Source organism: Toxorhynchites rutilus, chromosome 2, assembly GCF_029784135.1.
Source record: "Toxorhynchites rutilus septentrionalis strain SRP chromosome 2, ASM2978413v1, whole genome shotgun sequence".
Classification (NCBI taxonomy): Eukaryota; Metazoa; Arthropoda; class Insecta; order Diptera; family Culicidae; genus Toxorhynchites; species Toxorhynchites rutilus.
In genome coordinates, this window is record NC_073745.1 from 338,277,818 (window position 1) to 338,304,448 (window position 26,631).

General features: G+C 37.3%; 1 protein-coding gene across 1 annotated transcript in view; it reads right to left on the reverse strand.

Annotated features, from left to right (window-relative positions):
- The window catches only part of LOC129769428 (lysosome membrane protein 2), a 122,881-nt gene extending 99,466 nt beyond the window's left edge, over nt 1-23,415 (reverse strand). Inside the window, exon 1 of the mRNA XM_055771703.1 lies at nt 22,590-23,415. The gene's annotated coding sequence lies outside the window, so the exon portion shown is untranslated. The remainder of the gene's footprint in view (nt 1-22,589) is intronic.
- Between the last annotated feature and the right edge of the window lie 3,216 nt (nt 23,416-26,631).

Genomic DNA, 26,631 nt, shown 5'->3' on the forward strand with positions numbered 1-26,631 from the left:
ACCAAGAATTTTGAGGAGGCTCGTGCATGGTTTGGGCGGGATTCATTACAACCGAAGAGCTCAAGATAGTTCACATCATTGAAGGATTACATATATGTTCTGAAATCCTCTCTCCTACCGTTTTTGCGTAGATATCGTCACAAAAATTCACATTCCAGCAAAATAATCTTACTATTCACACCAGCAAGGAAACTAAGCAATTGATTGAGGACCAATAAACTTAATTTTTTGGACTGGCTGGTTCGCTCTCCAGACTTGAATCCTGTTGAAAATCTTAGAAGGATCCTCGTACGTAGAATCTACACTGAAGGAAACCGTGAATTTATACTTTTTTAGAATGAATTCGATGAAAATAAACAATAATCGTCTTTTATGAGTAAAACTGTACAAAGAATTGACTTATTTTTAAAAATATTGAGGGAAAATAGGGTGCGGCTAAACGAATGTCTACCACTGTATAATCGGGTTCGACTTGTACTACTTTAAAATAGCTCACTTTTGTCTTAGTAATTTCTTTGCTGTACGTATATTTTTGAAAAATTATTGAAATCGATCATGAAAGAATATACTTGACAAAAACATTCAACTTTGCCATTGTTCAATTTATTCAACAGCTCAATTATCCATTATTGAGGTGGCGAATTCTATCGTTTGAAAGTAATCATTAACTGCATTAATTGCTAAAGGTTACGAGTTCAGCTCTCACTTCCGGCATTCTTCCAAAAATGGAAGTAAAAGTGACGAACCAGCGAACCAGTGTTGAAAGTCAGTATAATACAAAAAAAAATCAATACAATCAATGGTAAATTGATAATAATAGACTCCACTGTTCCATAGTTATATTTAGGCGATGTTTGTCGTACGTGAAACTTTACAGGTAGATTTGTTCTTGCACGATACTTTTATCCGAACTAGTTTTTAAATATCTAAACACTTTGATGTGTGGTGACCTGAGCTAGGTCAAATGCATGTATCAATCACGCAAAACAAAATCACCGGAACAGCTTTTTTTGCATGAGTAGTTTCTAATGCTAATATCTGCCTATGGTTTGAACAATAGTATGGTTGAATCAACAGTTATTCGTTGTCAACACTCCCCATAAAAGATCAGGAGATTGGAGAGCAACTATCGAATATCAAAACGCCCAACAGACCCTGAACTTAGTAAGGACTAACTGGGCTGTGCGTGAGAAGTAGCCAGAAATTAGTGACATTCATATTTTATTTCCCCACATTTACAACAGCTTTCGGTCAGTACCGGTCTGGCATATTAGTGTTTAAAAAAAAGTGGCTAACAGGTTCGGTTTTATGACAACTACTAGCTTCTCACCGTTATTCCCCTTCATCTGAATAAATAAAACTTGTTCACTAAACAAAAGTGAAACGACCTTTTTGGAGGTTTTCTTGAATTACGGTTTCCAATATGAATCATCATTACAACTGTGATATGAGTCTGTGAGATGCGAATAAATTTTCCAAATTGTGTAACTTTTCGTTAGCACTTCGCGCTATTTGTGGTGCCCAATCGAAGTAAAAGCCCATCTAGCCCATGAATCTGAGAGATGGAAAAACAAAAGCCGAGAAGCGCGAGTAGTACGATCTTCCCCTTCAATCAACCGGAGGTTGCCGTAGACTTATTGAAAGGACGTGCGTCACAATCACACACACACACACAAGGCGGCATCAGTGGATATAAACATTCAAACGTAATTTTTTCCCGAGACATACGTTTAGCCGCAGGGCATATCCTTTTTGAAAAAATACTTTGGAATGTTCAATTTACAAGATAAATATTAGATGTGCAACGTAAGAAGTTGCTCAGATTAGTGATTTACGTAGAATTTAAAGGAGTAGCGAAAAGTATTCTATTGACGGAAGAGGGGTGGAAAATAATAAAGATATTCAGTGAACAAAAGTTTTCTAATCGCTCGATCGTACAAAAATTGGTCTATCTGAGAAAGTGGTAAGGAATTTCTTTAAATAGTGCCAGAAATATGGGATATAACGACCAACAAATGGGAACACCAAAGTTACTTTGCGATTTAAAGGTCAAATAAGACACGAAGCAACCAGGAAACCATGTCCTGCTCATACATTAAGGCAGAATCGGCTGTTCCAGTAACGAAGAGGCATATTGCGCGCATCTAGAATAAGTCATCAAACGTCATGTGGAAGAAACTTCAAGGGAAGCCGAAACTGACCGCCACCCATAAGCAGAACCATCTCATTTTCGCCCAGCAATACATGAAATGGAAACTAGAATGGAGAAATGTTGTATTTTCCGGCGAGAAAAGTTCAATTTGGATGGTCCGAACTGTTACAGTTGCTATTGGTACAATTTAAGTAAACGGCATGCCGTGAGATCGAAGCGAAAATTTGGGGGCGGAAGTTTGACAGTGTGGGGAGCCGTTTCCTATCACAGCAAGCTTCTCATTTGTTTCATTTTGACCCGAATGAACTCCGAAAAGTATCTTCAATTACTGGAGGACGTTTTGATTGGCCATATTGAGAATAACGCTACCGAGGATGTCGTTTTTTCAGCAGGATTATGCATAGGCGTGGTTTGCCGAAAAGGACATTCTGCTTCTTGAATGACCTGCTGGCAGTCGATTGCAATCCCATAGAGAATCTATGGAGAATCTTGGCCGAGATGGTCTATGCAAACGGATGACAATTTGACAACATTTCCAGTCTCAAGGCAGTAATTCAGGAGTGTTGGGCTATAATCAATATGGCAACACTTTAAAAGCTGTCTGACTCGATGCCAAAACGAGTTTTCAAAGTGATACGAATTGGAGGTGGACATACTAAATATTAGCTACCGATTGGACCCGAAATTTGCCGCATAAATTTTCTTTTATTGAAATTTTAGGATGCGGCTAAACGAATGTCCACCCAGATTCCACATATTTGAATTACTTAGAAAACAAAAAGTGAATTTATACTTTTTTAGAATGAATTCGATGAAAATAAACAATAATCGTCTTTTATGAGCAAAACTGTACAAAGAATTGACTTATTTTTAAAAATATTGAGGAAAAATAGGGTGCGGCTAAACGAATGTCTACCACTGTATAATCGGGTTCGACTTGTACTACTTTAAAAGAGCTCACTTTTGTCTTAGTAATTTCTTTGCTGTACGTATATTTTTGAAAAATTATTGAAATCGATCATGAAAGGATATGCTTGACAAAAACATTCAACTTTGCCATTGTTCAATTTATTCAACAGCTCAATTATCCATTATTGAGGTGGCGAATGCTATCGTTTGAAAGTAATCATTAACTGCATTAATTGCTAAAGGTTACGAGTTCAGCTCTCACTTCCGGCATTCTTCCAAAAATGGAACCAGCGAACCAGTGTTGAAAGTCAGTATAATACAAAAAAAAATCAATACAATCAATGGTAAATTGATAATAATAGACTCCACTGTTCCATAGTTATATTTAGGCGATGTTTGTCGTACGTGAAACTTTACAGGTAGATTTGTTCTTGCACGATACTTTTATCCGAACTAGTTTTTAAATATCTAAACACTTTGATGTGTGGTGACCTGAGCTAGGTCAAATGCATGTATCAATCACGCAAAACAAAATCACCGGAACAGCTTTTTTTGCATGAGTAGTTTCTAATGCTAATTTCTGCCTATGGTTATGGTATGGTATGGTATGGTTGAATCAACAGTTATTCGTTGTCAACACTCCCCATAAAAGATCAGGAGATTGGAGAGCAACTATCGAATATCAAAACGCACAACAGACCCTGAACTTAGTAAGGACTAACTGGGCTGTGCGTGAGAACTAGCCAGAAATAAGTGACATTCATATTTTATTTCCCCACATTTACAACAGCTTTCGGTCAGTACCGGTCTGGCATATTAGTGTTTAAAAAAAAGTGGCTAACAGGTTCGGTTTTATGACAACTACTACCTTCTCACCGTTATTCCCCTTCATCTGAATAAATAAAACTTGTTCACTAAACAAAAGTGAAACGACCTTTTTGGAGGTTTTCTTGAATTACGGTTTCCAATATGAATCATCATTACAACTGTGATATGAGTCTGTGAGATGCGAATCAATTTTCCAAATTGTGTAACTTTTCGTTAGCACTTCGCGCAATTTGTGGTGCCCAATCGAAGTAAAAGCCCATCTAGCCCATGAATCTGAGAGATGGAAAAACAAAAGCCGAGTAGCGCGAGTAGTACGACCTTCCCCTTCAATCAACCGGAGGTTGCCGCAAACTTACGTTGGAAATTACCTATAATTGCAATAATTTGATTATCTCTTTAAAATCGATTCGATTGCGCGCTGAAATCCATTCTCAATAAAGCACCGTGGCGAGCTTAGTTATTACTAATAATCGTTCGGGTTTTTTTTCCACCTGATCAATTATCCCGACGCAACGGATGACCTTCAAAAATTGCAGACATATTTTGAGTTGGGGTTCTCTCCTCCCCTCGGTTCCTCCGTCGTGTTGAACGAGCTGTAACGGAGAGCGTTGGTGTAATGCACCGGGTTTCAGTTGTAACGTGTTGCAGCAATTGAAGGGCCCTAGGTAGGTACTAACTGATCGAATCAACTAATGTATGCGCCGGCTAAATTTGCGTGAAACAAACAAACATTGTTTTACATTCGATTTGTACCCCCTCGCCGACATGGTGTTCTGCATGATCGTATCGAATTGGCCAGTTCTGCTTGGAGGGATGGCCTAATTCTGCGGGATTGTGTAAAACCGTAATCCAATTGAAGGAATTGCACAATTCGCTATGGCGATCGCCGATCGATCTTGAACTTGGGGCTGTGGACGCGGATGTGTTGTTGTGATCGACCGCAGAGCATATGTTTTTCCGGCTCAATATTCCCACGCAAACGCACACACACACCTTGGAAACTTATCATCGGAGCGATCTGTGCGGCGTCGCACGTAACAGCAGCAGGTTACTCACCAACACGTAAGGTGATATCCGTTACCCGTTCTGACGTTGAATGGGAAAATGATAGCGGAAAGTTTTTTTTTTTCAACGCGCGTAAAGTGAAGTGGGAACGGATCCAGTCATATGCAAAACGATGAGTGTTTTTCCTTTCCCGCTGAGAAAGAGCAGCGCGGGAAGACCCGTAGGTGACCTTGTGACGTAAGCGAAGTTAGCTCACACGGAGAACGTTATTGTTGCTGGTTGATCTGCTGGGATGCGCGGATTGTTGTCCTTCACGAAGCGCGGATAAATCATCCACGATTATTGACTAGTGGCGTCAAAAACTCGGAACCGCTATCACGTTGTCGGTCGAATTAAAACCGGTCCACACGTGCACTTGGGAGCTTCATCCGCGTTCACCGACGCGGACAAAACAACAACATAACCGCATGGACATGGCAGGGCGGAATTGAGCGACGATCGCGAGCGTTTTCTTCGGCGTTCACTCGATTCGAGGGATCAGATGAGAGCGCGGGTGGTATCCGCAAAGATTTATTTCACGAATACGGCATCTTATTTTGATTGCAGCATCGCCGCGCGGTTTTGAGTATTCTGTTCGTGACAAATGATAGTGTCAACAGAGATTTGTGAACGGTGTGAACTCCCCCAGGTGAGTAGCCCTTTGGTGATTAATTCTTTGATCAGACAACCGACTTCTCGCGCAAGCGTCTTCAGCTCGCTCATATAAAACTGGGTGAAACTGGACTTGAATAATTCATACAATTTGATGATAATGATAAATTGGATGATAAAGTGATTGTCGAATAGAATTTATTGCCGTTTGTAACGATTTGGTCACCAAGCCAAGCCGAGATTTACTGATATACATATTCTAGAGTGGATTCGAGGTGTGTGGCCTATGGACGGGTGTTAAAATACGTAAAATATGTGATAAACAAAATAAATCATCAATAAATTTTGAATTCAATTAAAAAGATCTAGTCAATGCCGAATCACTCACACTAGTTATTATTTTTGAAGGTTTCATTTCAAAGTTCGAATCAATGTAATGAAAAATGATTTTGGGGAGTGATGCCAAAAACCTTTATTTGAAAATAACATTTCAAACGCACTGTTGAAAAATCTTACTCAAAAATTGGAATTTAATATGGAAAACTTTTAAATCTCAAAACACAAGCGTTTAAGAAAATACTCTCTTAAACTTGACATCGATGCGAAACAATTCTTTGAAGCTGTAAAATCTTCAAACAAGAGACACGCTAGACAAGACAAAACATTTCTTTTTATCAAAACGGATTAAAATTTATCTCTCTATTCTACCGGTTACCCAACTGACTGTATGTAGACTACATAATACATAATGCGTACCAAGACTACATATAAGCAATTGGACATCGCGTCCGAAACCGGTTGGCTAGAAAAGTAAATTCAAATCCGTTTCAATCAGAAGAACAATACGTGTTTTTCCGTGTCTTGCTTCGCGTCTTAGTGAATGTACATTTACTTCACTACAAATCAAAACTATTATAGACGCCGACACAATTATTAATTTGACGACACGACAGTAGTGCCTGATGGACCATCTGAAGTAATAACAAAAAATACAAATTATGACCTCCCGTATATACCGTAATGCTTTTGAATCCGGACGGCTTTTTAATCCAGACTTATTTTCAGCAGGGCCCGAAATTTTCGAAGGTGAAAAATGAAGACCGACTCTACTCTCAGTAGCTTCGCTTCGACTAGAACTGCTTCGGCAGTCGCCCACAACAAAAACTGACTTGACTAGAAAATGAATTGACTAGCGTTGACTAGCGAGGATGACTGGTGAACTAGTCCAGTCAGTGGTTATTTTAACACCGGGAAGGACCGGGAAGAAATTTGTAAAACATACGCCTGGGACCGCACGTTTTGACTTGTGTGAAGTTGCTTGCTTTGCTTGCAAGTTTTTAAGAGGCTTAAAACTTTGCCATTCGCCTCGCCTCGCGTGCAAGTTTCTGTTCAACGTCTTGCTGGATTTAATGAATAATGGATTATTTCAGTTGAAATAAATTGATTGTTTATCAAGTAACAACCTGCAAAATCATGCTCATTAGATAGAGAATTGAATCATTCATCTTTCCACATAATTCATTTTGACGTATGACTACGTCTTACATTAAGGGTGTCAAATCAGAAAACAGGTCACGTTTTTATGAAATAAAGTTAACGTTAATAACTATTTTTGCTCCGGACGGATTTTAACGATTTGCATATCAATCGAATCGGAAATTTTCTAAGATATGTTTTATATGCTATACATCACAAACCCTTAGTCTGTATATGGTTCAAATTGATGAAAATTGGAAGCATTCCATTTCCCCATACATTTGTTCTGCCCATTTGTGTACTATCCCAAACAGAGCTGTCAATAACGAGCAACTTATGCAGCCGCTATAATAGAAACAACTAAGGGGGAAAGCGAAAAGCGAATATTCTCGCGATGTTTCATTTTATCGTTCAAACTGTGTGCATCTGTTAGATGTGTGTTTGATGCTTGTTGAATGGCGATGAACGGAAGATGCCTCTCGTTAAATAAAGGGTGTGTCACATCAAATTGCATCACGGAAAAAACGCTGTAGAAATTTAATTTTTAGGAATTATATCTTCAGCTTTCGCTTATAATCAGATAAGAGTGTATAGATCACGTTCGCCATGCTTCACTGTCAATTTTTCGTAAATTTGGAAAAATGTCGTCGAACGAAAAAGAGCGTCGTGAAATAATCCTGCGCACTCTTTTCGAGAATCCGGAGTTGTCACATCGGGACATCGGTAAGATGCTGGGAATCGTCCAATCCACAGTCAGCAGAGTACTAAAACGATACTTCGAGAACCTAACCATCGACCGGAAGGTGAAGAACGGCAAAAATGGATGCTCCGTCAGTGAAAAAGATCACAAGCGCGTAGTTAGACAGTTTAGACGTGATCCGAGAAGTTCGGTCCGGGATGTCGCCAAAAAGCTTAATTTGTCAAGTTCATTCGTCCAGCGGACCAAGCAGCGGGAGGGCCTGCGTACATACAAGGTTCAGAAGGCTCCTAACCGCGACGAAAGGCAAAACATGGTGGGGAAGACGCGAGCCCGGAAGCTGTACACCGAAATGCTGACGAAGCCGCATTGCCTGGTAATGGACGACGAAACCTACGTCAAAGCGGACTTTCGTCAGCTGCCGGGCCTGTTGTTCTTCTCCGCAGAGGACAAATTCAGCGTTCCGGAGGAGATTCGCAAGCAGAAACTATCCAAGTTTGCCAAAAAGTACATGGTGTGGCAAGCGATCTGCTCTTGCGGAGTCCTACGTCCTAAGCGGTCGTGTCTCGGATACAACCCTTCGATTTGTTTTCTTGATCGTGACAGAGAAAAGTTATAGACTGAAACGTATATAGACCCATATATATGAAAACTTACAGAATTTTGAAAATCCAAAAAAAAAGTTCGAATAGAGTTATCGAAGTTATTTTACCTATCTTCCAGCAACAATTTGATTAATCAGAAAAGGGTCTGAGAAAAGTTATAGGCCAAGTTGTATGGGAGGGAGTCAACCTCGAATAATCGGTTTTCTACCTTGCTAACCATAGAATTAGGAAATTGTTTATATATAGTTAAGAATTCGGCTCCTTAAAACTTATGTAACTGAGCCTGTAAAAATAAACGAATCATAAAAAATAGGTTGTATGGGAGAAATTAATTATTTTAAAGAAAATTTAAAAAAGTTATTTGAAATGACCGAAAACACATTCTCGAGATAGTACTCATCCGATAAAGAATATGTTTATTTATCTTTAGCCAAACTTTCATTGGTACAACTTGTATGGGTGAAATAAATTAATTTAAAGAAAATTCAGAAAAGTTATTTGAAGGATCCAAAAACACTTTTTCGAGATAGTACTCATTCGGTGAAGAATATTTTTATTTATCTTTAGCCAAATTTTCATTGGTCCGAAAATGGTATGAGAAAAGTTACTGGCCAAAACGTTCACGAGTTGTACGGGGGAAAGGGTCTGGCTGGGTAAGAAAGTATAAAGTAAAAAAGAAGTAAAAATTTCTATTGTATATAAATTTATACTACAGGGTTTTCCATTTCGGGCTTCCGAAAGTATACAGCCCTGCGCTGACAACCGTTCGAAATAGCTGTCAACCAAAGCGTGATATCGTTAGTTGAATGTCTGCCATTTTACAATATGGATCGTTTTAGCATCGCACAACGTGTTAATTTTGTCAAATTATACTATAAAAATGATGAAAAACCGGCAAATGTTTTTCGAGCATTACGGACGGATTTTGGTCGTCATGGACGGCCTACAGAGCACACAATCGCTAATGTAGTGCGTAAATTCGAACAAACTGGATCCGTAGCGGATATTGTGAAACCTGTGCATCATGGTAATGTGCGTTTGGCCGAAAATATTGCTGCTATTGCTGCCAGTGTGGAGGATGACCCGAATGTTTCGATTCCACGGCGTGCTCAGCAATTGGGCTTGTCAAACACATCACTGTGGCGAATTTTGCATTTGGACTTGCACCTACATCTATATAAAGTCCAACTGGTACAAAAATTAGAGCGTGGTGATCATGGAATGCATCGGGCATACGTCGATTGGGTGAACGAACAACAGCAGCAAAATGCTGAATTTTCGCATCAAATTTTCTTCAACGATGAGGCACATTTCGAGCTCGGTGGCTATGTGAACACCCAAAATTTCCGTATATGGGGCTCAGAAAATCCACACGTGATTGTTGAGAGGCCATTGCATCCGCCAAAAGTCACTGTTTGGTGCGCATTATGGTCTGGTGGAGTCATCGGGCCGTATTTCTTTGAAAATGAGGACGGCGAGACGGTAACTGTGAATGGTGAGCGCTATGGCCGCATCTTAACCGATTTTTTTCGCCACAAATTGAAGATATGGATACGGATGACATGTGGTTTCAGCAGGACGGCGCCACGTGCCACACAACACGACCGAACATGGCCATATTGCGAACGAAATTTGAGGGACGCATAATTTCGCGTTTTGGTGATGCCAATTGGCCGTCCAGATCATGCGATTTGAACCCGCTAGACTTTTTTTGTGGGGTTATGCGAAAGACCGTGTCTATGTCAACACTCCGCAAACTCTTGAACATTTGAAAGACAACATTCGTGAAGTTATGACCGAGATACCGCCCCATATGTGCCGAAAAGTCATCGAAAATTACCTGTTCCGGATCAAGGTGTGCGAGGAAGCCCTAGGTGGACATTTGAATGATGTTGTATTTCACACATAATGGTATAAACCAAACTTTAATTTGAAATAAAAGTTTCATCGAATTTCGAGTTCTAAGTGCGTTTTATTTCAATTTACTTTCGGAATTTTAAGTTGGAAAACCCTGTATTTTTCGAATCTCTATCCATAGGATCTATGCTGAAAAAACGTACCTTTAAATTTTTAGCAAGCCATTCTCAATAGCTTTGAGATAAAAATTGAAAAAAATACTGAAAGTGCATCTTACTATGATATTTCGAGAAATATAATCAAAAAATAAATTCCTAAGAAATTGAAGTACTAAAAAAGTTTTGAAATATTGATATTTTTTTTAGTAATGAGAGATTCAGTACTACTGTAATTCGTATTTAAATGTGTTCCTACGCCTTTTATAGATATGTGTGATTTTTTTTCAGATAATAATAAGATAATACTCCTATATGGTGAAATAATAACTATAAGAGCTATAGTGAAAAAATGAGTTTTTCTGTTTTTTTCCCATTCTTGTGAATGGAAATTTTAGAAAATACTCAAAGTACATATACTATGGTGTACTGCGACAAATTATAACAAAATTCTATCCCCTGCGTAATGTGTTGATATTTCACGATTTTAAAGCATTTCAAAAATCGCCTAAAAATTCCGACTTCGTACTCTGTTCCTTCATTTTTGTTCGAGTGTGAAAATCTTTTATTTTCATTTTCGATAAATTTATTAATTTCCCTCCTACAACTTGTATACATTTTGGCCCATACCTTTTCTCAGACTCTTTTCCGGCCAACGAACATTTGGCTAAAGATGGATAAAAGTATTCTCTATCCAATGAGTATTTCCTCAAAAATGTGTTTTCGGTCCTTTCAAATAACTTTTTTCAATTTTCTTCAACATACCCTTTTTCGATTAATAAAATTGTGGTTGGAAGAAAATAACTTCGATAATTCTATTCGAACAGCTTTTTTTTTTGATTTTCAAAATTCTGTGTATTTTCCTATATTGACCCATGCTCACGTTTCAGTATATAACTTTTCTCTGTCACGATCAAGAAAAAAATGAATTATGTGGAAAGATTAATGATTCAATTCTCTATGTAATGAGCATGATTTTGAAGGTTGTTACTTGATAAACAATCAATTTATTTCAACTGAAATAATCCATTATTCATTAAATCCAGCAAGACGTTGAACAGAAACTTGCACGCAACAAAAACTTTTATCCGTTAATTCACAAAAGTCCGTGAAGAAGGAACGCGAAAACGAGAAATCTCGTGAGAGGTCCGCAAAGTGTTAACTGACGCGACTAATGAATACAAATCTGTCTCTTCATTCAACTGTCTTCAATCTACATTTCTACTCCCTTAGGAACGAATTTTATACCCGCGTACGCAATCTTATTTTTACGTCCATATGAAGAGGGACGAAAACATGATTTCTGATGCAAAAAAGAAGTTACCCCATCAATGGACGGTTTATTGTCTACCCATCGTGAACTCAAACCAACGAACTTAGACATTTATCAAGTATGCTTGAAAGGTCCTCGCGTTAGTATTAGTAAATATCGTGCAAAACAGCGCACACACTCTGCACGCTATTTTATACGTGTGAGTAATTTAAGTAATTTTCGTGTACGATACAAAAGAAACTAGCTCACCTGTAGCGTATAGCAAACCACGATGAACTCAAACATCGATGCATGCACACATACGTGGGAGAGAGAAAGAGAGGAATGAATTCGTTTTGGGGGAAGTCACTTCAAAATGCAATGAGGACAATTTGACTGGGAAGAATGAAATTATATAGTCGAGTCGGTAGAGGGGATAGCGACTAAACGCCCGACTGACTGTTCAGTTGTTTTAGCGGAGAAACTGCGTGAAGAAGCCAAAAGTCATTACTAACTGAATACGGATATAGTCAGTCAGATAGTCAGCTGACTATCCTCAGTTGACTATGACTATGCAGAGCCCTGGTTTTCACTATATTCCATATCATGCCTGAATCGTAACATCCCTTGCGTGTTGAATTAATGTGACTGATAGTTACTATTGTATCAAGCATAGTATCTAGTCAAATGGACCCATGTGGTTTCTCAAACAAACGATTCAATTATTCTCTACACAAAAACTTTCGATGAAGTTGTTACAAATGATAAAGAGCTTGCTTTCATTTAGTTAAAAATATGGTGAACAAAATTTTAGCTGGAATCAACAATGTAACTTTCTTATCTTTGTAAATAATTTCTTAATTTTTCAGAAAAAATCTAAGACCTAAGGCCTCAAATTTTGGTCGGAAAAGGAAATGTAGGAAATTGTTTTTTAATTTGTTAAAGTTCATTTTTCTCAAAAACGAAATTGAAAATTCAGAAAAAATCCTGTGAATAGCAATACAATTTAAAAAAAAACAGTTTTTCAATTACATGAGTTTGAACTCTAATTTTTTTTTCAGCGCAATTTGTTCTTAAATTCATTTTGATATTTTTTAATGAAAATCAAAACAATGTTCTACATTGCATTCCAAAAATATTTTAATTAAATTTCTAAGTTTGATAGCTTTTGAGTGACATTTTTTTGTAGATAAGTTAGAAGAAAAACTCTTGATAGTTTTGAGTTTTTCTTCTAATTCGAAAATTATAAGTCTTACAAAATGTTAGTCAAAGTATCTAAAATGTTTATGTTTTCATTTGAAAATATCAAACAAATTTAACCCTTTGCGATCGTTCGTCTACTCTCAGCAACCACAGCAAGGAATCATACTACATACTTTATTCAACAATGTAATAGTTTTTTTTTTTAAACTAGTTGCTGTATACGAAGTTTCTATAAATAATTTATAATGGTGCTCCATATAAAGGGTGTTACATCAAATTGCATCACGGAAAAAACGCTGTAGAAATTCGCCCAGTACACTAATCCTTTTGAAAATTTTAGACAGTAAAATAAAAACTATTAAACAACTTTTGGCATTTTCTTTTTATTCATACTTCGAGCCCAAGCCCGTATGCTCGCACCTTCCTCTTTACCCCGTCCATAAGGTTCTGAACAACGTCAGGTTGTAGTTTTTTTGAACAGAAATCCATTTTCTCTTGAAGTCCGCCTCCGAATTGACAACTTTTGGGTTCTTCCGGAGGGCCTGCCTCATAATCGCCCAATATTTCTCTATTGGGCGAAACTCCGGCGCGTTGGGCGGGTTCATTTCCTTTGGCACGAAGGTGACCCCGTTGGCTTCGTACCACTCCAACACGTCCTTTGAATAGTGGCACGAAGCGAGATCCGGCCAGAAGATGGTCGGGCCCTCGTGCTGCTTCAATAGTGGTAGTAAGCGCTTCTGTAGGCACTCCTTAAGGTAAACCTGACCGTTTACCGTGCCGGTCATCACGAAGGGGGCGCTCCGCTTTCCGCAAGAGCAGATCGCTTGCCACACTATGTACTTTTTGGCAAACTTGGATAGTTTCTGCTTGCGAATCTCCTCCGGAACGCTGAATTTGTCCTCTACGGAGAAAAACAACAGGCCCGGCAGCTGACGAAAGTCCGCTTTGACGTAGGTTTCGTCGTCCATTACCAGGCAATGCAGCTTCGTCAGCATTTCGGTGTACAGCTTCCGGGCTCACGTCTTCCCCACCATGTTTCGCCTTTCGTCGCGGTTAGGAGCCTTCTGAACCTTGTATGTACGCAGGCCCTCCCGCTGCTTGGTCCGCTGGACGAATGAATTTGACAAATTCAGCTTATTGGCGACATCCCGGACCGAACTTCTCGGATCATGTCTAAACTACTTAACTACGCGCTTGTGATCTTTTTCACTGACGGAGCATCCATTTTTGCCGTTCTTCACCTTCCGGTCGATGGTTAGCTTCTCGAAGTATCGTTTTAGTACTCTGCTGACCGTGGATTGGACGATTCCCAGCATCTTACCGATGTCCCGATGTGACAACTCCGGATTCTCGAAAAGAGTGCACAGGATTAATTCACGACGCTCTTTTTCGTTCGACGACATTTTTCCAAATTTACGAAAAATTGACAGTGAAGCATGGCCAACGTGATCTATACACTCTTATCTGATTATAAGCGAAAGCTGAAGATATAATTCCTAAAAATTAAATTTCTACAGCGTTTTTTCCGTGATGCAATTTGATGTGACACACCCTTTAAACAAAGTGTTATGAGTGTAGAAATATAAGAGAACTTCTTTCAAGGCAAATTAAATCCGACCGCAAAGGGTTACAAAACATACGCGGAAAAAAAACTTTTAAGAAATTTATATTATTTTGTTTTTGACAGCATTTTTTTCAATTCTGGAAAAAAATATGAATAGCCTATAAAACAAACAACAAGTCAACAAACCAAGTATATCAAAACTTATTTCGAAAAGCTTGTTATGAAGAAAACAATTCCAGAACGTCCACTATCACTGGATGCCAGTCCAAAAGCAAAAAAAAAAAAAAAATTGTGACATCCATAGTTTTCCTAACAGAAATAATTGGTAGTGTTGAGTTTGTTCCATTAGTTAGCAACTCAGCTACCCGCCAATAGATATCAATTTGATTATTACAATCATTCTAATCTTATATTTCCACAGATTAAACGAGGTGAATTCAAATTAGGCGAATTAATTTCGTTATAGTTTTGGCATCTTCTTCTTCGTTAGCCCTTTAACCTACAAAATCGAGTCTCACTCGTGGTGCACTTGTATACCATAGGGCGCTGGGAAAATAAAAGTTGACAAAGAGGTTAATGACACTGAACTTTCTAGAGATACTTCGCCTCCGCATTGTATGAATAATTTCAAATTAGTACTGTAATATAAATTCAAGTGGCATGCTCAGAAATAAGCATTCATATCAGTTCCAGTCGAATATAAATTATTTGGTGACAAATCTGCATATTTGTAAATATAATAATAATTAAAAATGATTAGTTCGTTGGTATGCATCATGACTAGAAAACAATTATCTATTTGTCAGTCTGTTTTATGCATATCACTGATGACTCATACATGACATAAACAAAAAATCAAATACCAAAATAATTTGTTTAAAAGTTTATTCAAAATTTGTTCAAAATTTCCAGTCCCGAAACTTAATTGACACTCAAAATAAGTACTGCATATAATCTAAAAGCTATAAAAATAATATCGAACAGTACGAATATTCAATGAATTCTAAATTAATGTGTGTAAAGTAAATGTCAAAGCGTGGTAAATCTGATTTTTTTATTTTGAATAATTTTTTCAGCTTCAATAAACTTACTTGCACTTCAATACATTATTTATATCGATTTTATATCAATTTAAATGCATCATCTAGGCCATTTTGAACATTGATGTTATTCGCTTTGATAGCAGCTAAAAAAATTTTACTTCAATGTTGGGAAAATACGATATAGGTAATCTCCAGTAACTGTTTCGTAGGTGGTGTAATATTTTTGATGATTTTTGATCCATGTTAAGATTATATTATGATAATGAATACATTAAAAAACGCATATGTATCTGACAATCAAAACAAAAACAAAAATATAACTGATTAATTTCGCAACTATTAATTATTAAGCCTTTCTCTGGAAGGTTGGATTTTCGTGACTTTTATGGAATGTTGGAGTTAAAGTTGGTGTAGAAACATTTTAGTGCTTCATAAATGTATGTTCGAAGATTGCCAGTATAGTGATTATTACGCGGTTGGCAGCTGGACGCTTCTCTAAAAATGGTACCTTTTTCTCAGAATCTGATGGAATGACTGGCTGAAATTTGCATGTAAAAATGTAAAAACTATATTATCTGAATTGTTACGTAGCCGTTTTTTTGGCATTTCAATTTTCAATTTTTTTATGGTAGTGACTTTTGTAGAAAAAACATTATTCGTATGGCTGTCATTTTTTGCATTTTTCGAATTTTCAAAAACGCCGCGTAACAATTCTGATAATTCCTCTTTCCAATTTTTACATGCCAATTTCAGCCAGGTCGGTCCACTAGATTCTGATTCTGCGCTACCAACAGCACAATATTCGCTATATTGGCATTCAAAAACAAATAAAAAATACATCTTCGAATACACCTAAACCATTCACCAAAATGTACCAACACTCAAGTTTAATTCCAACACCCGGACTAAAATCACAAACTAATCCAGCCAAAAATGGAATATTGATCGACATCAGCTCTAACCACGTGTCGAATCTATTTCATTTACATTAATTTACAAAGTTTCCACTGCTTCTATTTGAATTCCTAATCATGAAAAATGTAGAATACAGATGTTAGCATCAGTTAGTTCAACACACGATCCAGAATAAACCTGACACCAATGAGAGTGTAAGCAGGACAGGAGTAAATTCTCGACGGTGAGAAGAGAGCTCGAAACCCATCAATTGTTGCAAATCACCACAGTTTCAGAGGGAAACGATGGAACCAAACCGATTATGAAGGTGGAGGAGGGCTGCAGCAGCCGTGAACTGGTTTTGTTGGAAAAGTGATATTAGATCTTCTATCTGTTGGGATGTCGATGTAAATGACATAAAAATGCAGATTCAAATTTGAATTCCAACTCAAGCTTTCATGCTCCCGAAATGCGCAACATTAACTCTAAAATATATTTCTTAAAACGGCCACTTCTTTTATTCTAAAATCGTATGAAACTTCCCGATCAAATTTATACTTCTCTATAAATCCGCTACCAAACTATGGAAAAAGAAACAAATCTACATTGCAATGTTTTTCAAAGCTTTTGTAGACTGATACGATATGCTTGTAACCAAACCAATAACGAATTAAATCAAACCAATCATACAGCTTTCGTTTGCTTCATAGAATGTCTCAGTATGTTTAGTATACTACAGAAATATCTTTGACTGGGTGGAAAGTGAACTTCCCCTTATCGATTATCAATAGCTCATGGAATAATAATTGCATAGAGGTACACCCAAAATTGATTTTTAGCTCATGTTTTGTCATCCCGATTTATGACATTATATGAGACATTATATATAAATGTCTTGACTCACAAATACTGGTAAGCATTTGTATAATATACATGGTACAGCAATATAAGATTAATACGAGCGAGCGAAACAAAAAACAAATAAGCTTTCCGCATACCTTGCCACATACACGGCCCAGACCGAGATAGATATTGTTCTCCTTCATGCGCTCCTTTTTTACTCTTAGAAAACACTTCCCAACTTCATTTTATAATCAGGTGTAATAAAAGAGATGTCTGTACGCATACATACAAACCATTTTTAAACTTTTAAAACAGCTCATTATTTGCGCATTTCACTCTCCAGCACACTAAATGGCATCATTTCTGCCACAGATGACATGTTTTCTGCCAACGCTAGTTTGGGTGTAGTTTTGAAAATTTGTTTGAATTCTGTACAATGTTGACTTATTGCTTTGTCGACAAAAAATGTTTTTTTTTGTTTTCTTCAAATATTGATTCTCAAAGACGTAAGGGTGATTTTTTTTTCAATCAAATAATTATCTGTAGTAAAAACGCTTTACTCTTACGTTGTAGGGCGCAAATGAAAGATGAATAATTTAGTTTGCTGAATTCACTAATGGTTTTACTATAGAAACATATTCTTAGCACACAGAGTTAAAATATGTAACCAAGACCAACAAACTTGGAATACCACTAATATCAGTTATTTTTTCATTAAATTTTCTATTTACTATTGTACTAAACCAGGGGTTCTCAAACTATTTTGGGCAATAGAACCCTTTCCCAGAATTAGGTGATACCTTAGACCCCTATAGCCATTTTGTTTTTTTCATCCAAATATCCTACTAAAGACTTTGCGGTTAGTTAACCTGTTGTAAGGCCGTAACAACTATATTGCCATTCAAAGAAAATATATTTTTGGTGCACTTGGAATATTATTTGAATTTTTTGCAGGTGTATTGAACAGAAATCTGGATGTTGGAAAATCAAAAGTCTGGATTTGCCTGGTTTTTTGTCGACATTTTTAATGTTTTATTGCGAATTTTATTGAACATTTTTGCGGGACACGGTTTGCTGACGAAGGCCTTTCTCATGACTAGAACTGCAAAAGTTTAAAGTCTTTATAATTCAACACAATCAATCAATCAACATTTTTACGTCTGATGTGTAAAACATAGTTTAACAGTTATTTCTTCTTATCCTATATCGACGTATTATACTTAAACTTGATTGTTGCAGACATGTGCACCTAGTCACTTTTATCGGTGTTCAGTAAATTTTTGGGATAAATTTTCTTAATTGCGAAAAAATTTCGTAATTTTGTTGATCAAACGCAACTTTATTCATATCATTCAGCGTTTGCATGAACTCATTTGTGAAATGTTTGAATGAAGAATCGGTAAAACACTTTGAAATAGCTTGTTCATGTTGTTAATCACTTTGAGTATGTATGAAAAAAAATTTCAATTAAATATTAGTATACCATTTTGACGTTCTCAACATGATTAATATGTTTCACAAATCCAAAGTGGATTCGGAGTGGTTCATATCTGTCGAGCACTCTTCGCACCATTGCTTTCAGTGAAAGCCATCTAGTCGCGCATGGATGCAGCAATTTCAAGGGTTTTAATTCAATAATTTCCTGAATCTTATAACACTTATTAGTCCGCAAGGGACTGCAGCTAAGATAGCTATTGGTTTGCTCAATTTTATCTGGAATATGCTTACGCGCATACTAAGAGCATAGGGCAGAACTATAGCAAATACACTTCATAATGAAGAACGATGGACAATTTCTGTTAAGCAAAGCGCCAAGTGAGTTGCCTGGTGAAGTCATGGTCCTTGCTCCATCAGCCCCATAGCAAATCAAATAAATTTCGTATGCAAAATTGTCCCTCTTGAACAACGAAACCATCTTGTCATACAACGCTCTAGAATCCGTTTCGGTTACCTGGATAAGGTCACAAAAACCATCATTTACGAACAGTATACCATCCTTCCAATAGCTAGTTCTGGCTACTAAGGGTGCTCTTATACTTAGAAAACTTTTTGGTCTGTTTTTTGATGTTCGTTCTGGTCTGTTTTTCGAACATTGTTGATAATTGAAGAGTGGCAAACAAAATAGTGTTTGTACAAATTTCAAACCAAACTTTATCTCTCAAAAAGTGTCAATTAATTGATCTTCTGACAAATTTGTACGGCTACCTTAAGGTTAGTAACCATATTTTCGACAGATCCGTCGATTCGTCGGCAATCAAACTGAACGGATAGCTTCGCAAATGACTAATGGACTCCTCGTGTGGACTATCTCCGAGAACATTCGTGATCACAGCAGTCGATTTTGTGCTTCTCAGATGCAGTATGCTTCAAGAAATCCTTCAATCCTCCAATACACTTTATCTCTATACTACATACTTTCTAGAAACCAGCATGTTTATCGATGCTCTGAAAAAGCCGGCTCAGTCTGGCCTCCCAATCCGTTCGGTGAAATCAGTGACGCCATTTTGAATAACTGTTTCAATAAAACTAGCACAAACTAGCTTTCCAAACCAATTCAATAAAATCCAATGTGATTGCCTTTTTTTAATTCTAAAAAAATCTGGGAGAAGTGCGGAAACAGTGGACTTTCTGGATATCTGGATGTTTCACCAAAGTCTGAATTTTCCAGACAAATATGGAAATCTGGCAACCGTTAGTTAAGTGGGTAAACTTGACATCATTTTCCATCCAAATTCAACAAAATCAATAGATGTAAATATAAATATTAATTTGATTGTAAATATATTGATACAATTGACTCACAAATACTGGAGCAGGTGTGGAGTTAATCTTCGAAAAAAAAAATTAAAAATCGGACGTTAATGATAAAATTTAAAAAAAAAAAATGCGTTATGAGATGAACCTGGTGACTTTCTTTCTATTTCTACTAATATAATCGCTTGATTTGAATTAGTAAATGAGTGTATTCAAGTTCCAGCAAATTTCAGAACGAAATGCCAAATTTATACGAACTTAGGCGCGCTCATCTATTTGTTGAGTTTCTTAAAAGTACAACAATAATACTTTTTTACTAGAAATGAAGTTGGATCACGTAACACAACTTATACTGTATCTTGAAAGTTTCAAACAATGGGGTTTTGGGGTCAATATCGGCCACTTTAAGAACCCCTGTACTAAACGAAGATATCAAGTACCGTAATTGGACAAGAAATTTCACAAATCGTGTAAAAATACGCATTTCAATAAAAAAAAAATCAATATGGTTGAATTTCATGCCAACTCGACTGGCTGTTGGCAGCACCATCTCAGATAGAAGTGAAACGTTTTGGGTGTAAACAAATGGGTCTTTTAAGCAACTTTGCAAACTTGAATTATTCAAAAAAGAATTAGATTGCTTTTCGAAAAGGGCCGAAAGATTTTTTTCGATTTTAAGAAAAGTATAGTCAGAGGATGGAAGGTATGAAATTGTTTGAGTCTTCATAAAAAATACCAATTAAAAAAAAAAAATGATTGGAAAAATAATTATTTTAAATTCCAAATTCCAAAAGAAAATATATGAATAGCCCTTACAATTTCTAGCAATTCGTCCATACATCGTAAGATGGGCACTTGAAAAGGCTAGTGAAAATGTTTTTCTAACAACAATTCCTTGTTTTCTTTGAAGAGATTACAACTAAACCTTATTTTGTTCAAAGTCAAGATAGCTATATAGTGCATTCGACAAAGTCTTAGATCCCATTGAAATATGAACTTATGTTGAAGACGTCAGCTTTCTATCTTTTATAGTTTCTGGAATATGATGCATTTTTATATGAAGACTACTGAAAAAATAATGTTTTACTCGTAACATTTTTGTATGTGAATTCTAGCGTTTGACATTTTTTTCTAAATGCTAGTAGAGCATGTAAATCGTGATAATTTATACATAAAAATGATACGAATTAAACATTAAAACAGTATTCTAGTTAGAAATTTGAAAAAAAAAACAATTTTTTTTCTTCATATTTCTGTTGTTTAGGCATTCAAGAATATACCCTAGAAAGGACTTATCGAAAATCCTATTATTTACCGAGTTAGAGCCATTCTAGTGATACGGTATCTAACCTGGTACGGCCATAACAATGAACTTCAAACGCGTTTTTCTCGAAACTAGTTTTTTCAAACTGGCATACACGATATCCCAAGTTCTACTGAACCGATTCATATCGAATTTATAATGACACAATCTGCAGGCATCTCTCTATCGCACGAACCTCTAAAAATAGTATTTTTTTTAAATTTCACTATTTAAAAAAAAATCGGGAAACGTGAGAAAGCCCCTTTTTAACCGCATTTTGTTTTTCAAACGGCCGCCATTTTGTCAAAAAAGATGTTTTTGACTTGTCCGAGGTTCATGCAATAGTGGCATATTTACTGATTCAGAATCTGTTCGATTTTTGTTTGTTTCAGATAACCAGAAGGGCTGGAATAGTGTACGCCATGGCACAATTTTTTTTTTGAATCCTCTCACTTCATCAGCTCGTAACTATTCTAGTTATGATTAATTTTTCACCGCTCAATTTTTGTTTTATTGTTAAAAGATAGATGAACAAATAATGATATAATGGATAGTAAAAATATTCTTTGTTTTATTTTTACGGAGCTCGAAAAAAAAAACGTCCAAAATTCGTGTCTCTACACTAGAATAGCCCCTTAATTGAAATTGGCATGAAAATCGTCTATGGTATTATATTAATAATAATCATCAAAGTTGAAAACTCAGTCAAAGCTATTAAAATTCTCGTTTCGGGAAATAGTTGTTTCTATTTAAATTAATTTGATTTAATTTAATCTGCACCTGTGCGAAAAAAATATCTGTTGGGGAGCTCAAAGCGTATTTCTCCTTTTGAATATATTGAATTCACCACCACCGAAGAGTGAAAATCTTTCACTTCACTTATCCATAACTCTTCTCCTGTCGTATTTATGCGTCAGCTCGCGAAATGAATGGGGGAGCGATTTCCCCATACGATCGCATCATATGTCAAGCTATCATTAGCCCGGCTGTAACAAAACTGCGCAAGGTCAATCCATGATAAATCAACGTTATCCGAGTAATCCGTTCCTACCCATCAAACTGCAGATTTGAATATTCCTCGGAATCGACGATTGCGAATAGTAAAATATAACAAACAACCAATCAAATGCGCATACGCATAGTTTTCGCGAACGCACAGGTCATAAGTGGGCATCTTCAGTTTGCTTTGTTTCGTAGCCATTGCGCGAATACAATAGGATTAGCCAAAACTCCAAACAGTGAGGAGGGGGAAATAAATGGCAACGCTATTTACCCATTGCGAGGTTCGTCACTTGGTGTCCCGCCCAAATTGTTCGTTGCCTCGTATTTTGGGTTGAGTTCAAAATTTGACCTTAAAATATGTTTAATTTTTGATAGCGAAAAAATGAATCAACTTACTGTTTTAGTATTGAACTACAATCGATGCTGGTACACAATCGGGCTGAGCGCAAAAAATCGATCCACTGCAACTTTGTTTTAACAATTATTCCAAAATATGTTTTCCATCCACCGGGAATCAGAACGTAAGTTTTCCACCTCCGTTGCCACTAAAAAATTATTCTCGAGATGTACTTGCACTGACATCATCGGTTTTCATTGGGGTAGTAACTGATTTTTCATCACTTGAGATTTATACACAGACTCTGTTTTATGTGTGCAATTTTTTCACCAAGGATTTTTCCTTACAGATTTGTATCGGAAACTGCACTTTCACTAAATTATGGTTAAATTTCCACCACTCTAAAAAATCAATTATTTGTTTGAACCGCACCACCGAAACCCAGAATTACGCCAGGAAAGAATCTTCCATCACACTAATCCTTTCACCGTCAAGTCGTAATTGACCAGCTCCACTGATGGGGAGTGTCGTTTTTATATACCCCTGCTTGCAACACTATACAACAAACGCAATGGGTCAAGATCAGGAGCGAAAAACAGACTACAGGCTGCTTCCAGAATGCACTCCGATTGCCGCTTGAGCTGTTAGACAAACAATTAGCAAATTGGCAATTTGAAACGCGGAAAACTTAGCGAATTATCCGGACACGTCCGCGACACGCGCAGGTCTGCTAACGAATGAATGACACGCGAACTGACCGAACTGGCCTCCTGACTTCAAGAACTCAGAAGGAAAGTCCCACTAGCTAGCGCTACTGGACGAGCTACAACTTCAATTACTACTCCGACGAGAGGAGCTGCGAGTTGAACGATCCGATCGCACTAAGTATCAACGATTCACTACTGGCGCTGGCGTATGAATTCGGCGCAATGCTCGCCGCAATGAGCCTCAGAAGGCGGGAAACGGTTGATAGTATATACGGCGGCGAAGCGCAGCGCCACGGGCTTAAGCAAATGAACGCAAGCTCAGTGCGCGCGTGAGTGGGTCTTCGAGCTGGGTTCATTCGTCTATCGGTATCGGTAGGATGTAAACTTTGCAATGTGAGTGACTTGTGACTGGATGGCGTAAATAGTCAAGTCTAAGTCACGCAAGCTATATTGAACACATCGGTTGGAAAACGGATATCCAATACACCAACAAACTCGTGTTGCGAAAAAGTAAACTAGCTAAGAAGAGAATAACACCAACTGACCCCATGACTGCCCTCAGCAATTTTTCTCCAGTAATGAAAAGTGTGCATGTCGCTTGACGTATAATTTAACAAACAAGAAAATTCTCATTTCGCGTCGCATTCTGTGGTTAGTTGCGCGATTAAACCGTCTGAGAACAAGTCCCATTTAGCGCATAACATCCAAGCGTGAACGACCATTAGCGATTTTGTTACACGTTTCCGTCTGCGCGAGCGACTGATTAATGGCGCTCTCTTCCTCGAACTTGACCTGTTGTTCCACAATTTTGTTGTCGTTGCAGTCATAGGATTAGGACTTGTGTTTTCATCGGAACTCGATCGGCGCGCGTTGAAATGCCGAGCGTCTCCACGAGCGGACATATGGTGCCGCTCTCTCTGGACACTATTGACATGCTCGCCATTGAGTTCTTTGAATTGCTGCGCGCGCGTTGGGATCTCAGCAGGTATTCACCACGAACACACGGCTCGCTTGAAGAAATCCACCACAGTTAATTCATTTCGAGACGGTTGGTTTGCGCGCATATGATCTGGCGGATAGAAGTGGGTACTTTTTTGTATGGGGTGATTCGCTGCGCATTTGATTCATTGATAAGAGATAATCTGATATACTCAGATCAGTGATGCATTCTCGAAGTAAAGTAAACATATCATTCATTCATATAATCTTCTTGTTTCTCAGAACCGTTTTGTTTCAAATAAAATAACGCTCTTTTATCAGAGAGGGAACTTCGCAGGAACCATTCCCCACATTTATTTTGAAAGATAAATAATCTTCAGTATGGATCAAAATGATTGTACTCAAAGAAAGAATATAATGAATAGTAGGGGAAGTGGGGTAATATGGACATTAGAATAACTTCAATCATATCTCTGGATACTCATGTGTCCCTAACATTAAATGTAGTTTATTGCAATTCAATATGCTGGTTTTCGTCTAAATCGGCCAAATGTTTTACAAAAAAAAAAAAGTTTTTCAGCGTTTTTTTTTTTTCTAAAACTAAAACAGACTGTAAAGTACAAAATTTTTTTCGATGCGGACATATAAAGGGGGGAATAATTCAACCAGGATCCGTTAAAAGGTGAGAAAATCGAATTCTTCTAAACTCTTTTCTTTTGCTTCTAAACAGTCCATCTTTGGCGATTTTATTTTCGGACGCAGGGCATTCCTCAGGAATGGAATAAACAGACTTTTCACCATCCATCTCCCTGCCCCCGGCAACTGTCCGATTCACCCCACCAGTACAATTACACTGAAGACGCTTTTTACGCGGTTTTTTTATACGCGGTTTTATTTTACGCGACTTTTTTTACGCGGTTTATTTTTACCGGATTTTGGAATTTACGCGGATTTCGGAATTTGCGCGTTTTTTTACACAGCACGTATCAACCGCCAACCAATTGAATGTGCTTATTGGTGTGACTTTTCACGAAATAACGTGGTGTTGTATCATTGATTAGTAGCTGAGAAATAAAAGAAGATACAGATATCATGATAACAGCATACAAAAAAAATAAGTTAATCAATTGTTAGTACATGGGTTGCATTTTTAATTAATAATTCACTGTTTGATAGATTTTTACTCTGATTTTGAAATTTACTTGGTTTATTTATACGCGGTTTTATTTTACGCGACTTTTTTTACGCGGTTTATTTTTACCGGATTTTGGAATTCACGCGGATTTCTGAATTTACGCGGATTTTGGAATTTACGCGGTTTTCTTTTTCGCGGTTTTTGTCTACGCGGCACGTATCCCCCGCGTATAAAGCGACTCCAGTGTATTTCAATAATTTAAATTTTCCTCTCACAAATGAATTTATGTTCCCGTACATACCTAATATCGCTTCTCTGTTAACTCATAAATCGAAATATAACCATCAGTGGATTAAATTTTGAAATTAAACCACTCAAAATGCCTAATATCGGAGCCGCTAGAATAACATACACACGCGGAATGATTCATAATTTTCTGTTTTTTTTCCTTTTTCCACTTTTGATCAGTATTCATTGCCACATGGTGGTTCAAATATTATAAAATAACATGTAGAAGGTGTTCTCATTAACAGAACGTTCAAAATTCAAAATGTAACCATACAAATCAACCACCTGTCCATATTACCCCCACTGTCCGTATTACACGCACTTGCCCTACATTAAAACGGATACTGCACTATTCTGTCAACAAGCCCTGTGATTTTGACGTAGGACTACGTCTTTCATTTCTATACCGGGGTGTAAAATCAAAGTTTCGAAACCGAAAGCATTACGCCGGCGACCGAGATTTTGAGCGTTAATAGCTCCTGAACAACTGAACGAAATGGTATGATAAACACTTCATTCGAAAGATAAAATGTCTACGCGTTCTATACTTGTTACTTTCTGATCCAAAAACTCGTTTCAATAGTCTTAAAATTGCTTTCAAAACAGGCTATTGAAATCACCAATCGGTATATAAGCGAGCGCCGCTCGGAAATCCACTCAGTTCAAATTGAACAGCGATTGGAGCATGTTGTCGCTGTTGTGGTGAAGCTCTTCATTTATCATGAAAGCGCGGATGAACGGTGTCACTAAGAGCCTGTTTGTGCACCTTAGGCCAGAAGGGAATCCATCAGGAGGAGAGTGATGCCACAAACGGCTCCCCGGGAAGACATCGCTACACACACACACATACACGCGCGGAATTCTTTCCGTTTGGATGCCATTCAGCATCGAGAAAGTTCCGGAAAGATCTAATCATTTCTGGAAAATAATCTGCCAGTTCCTCTGGGAATTTAAAAATATATTCATGTGAAAGAGTTTATTTTAATGTTTTCTAACCATGTAACACAGCGATCAAATTCATTTGATTTTGTA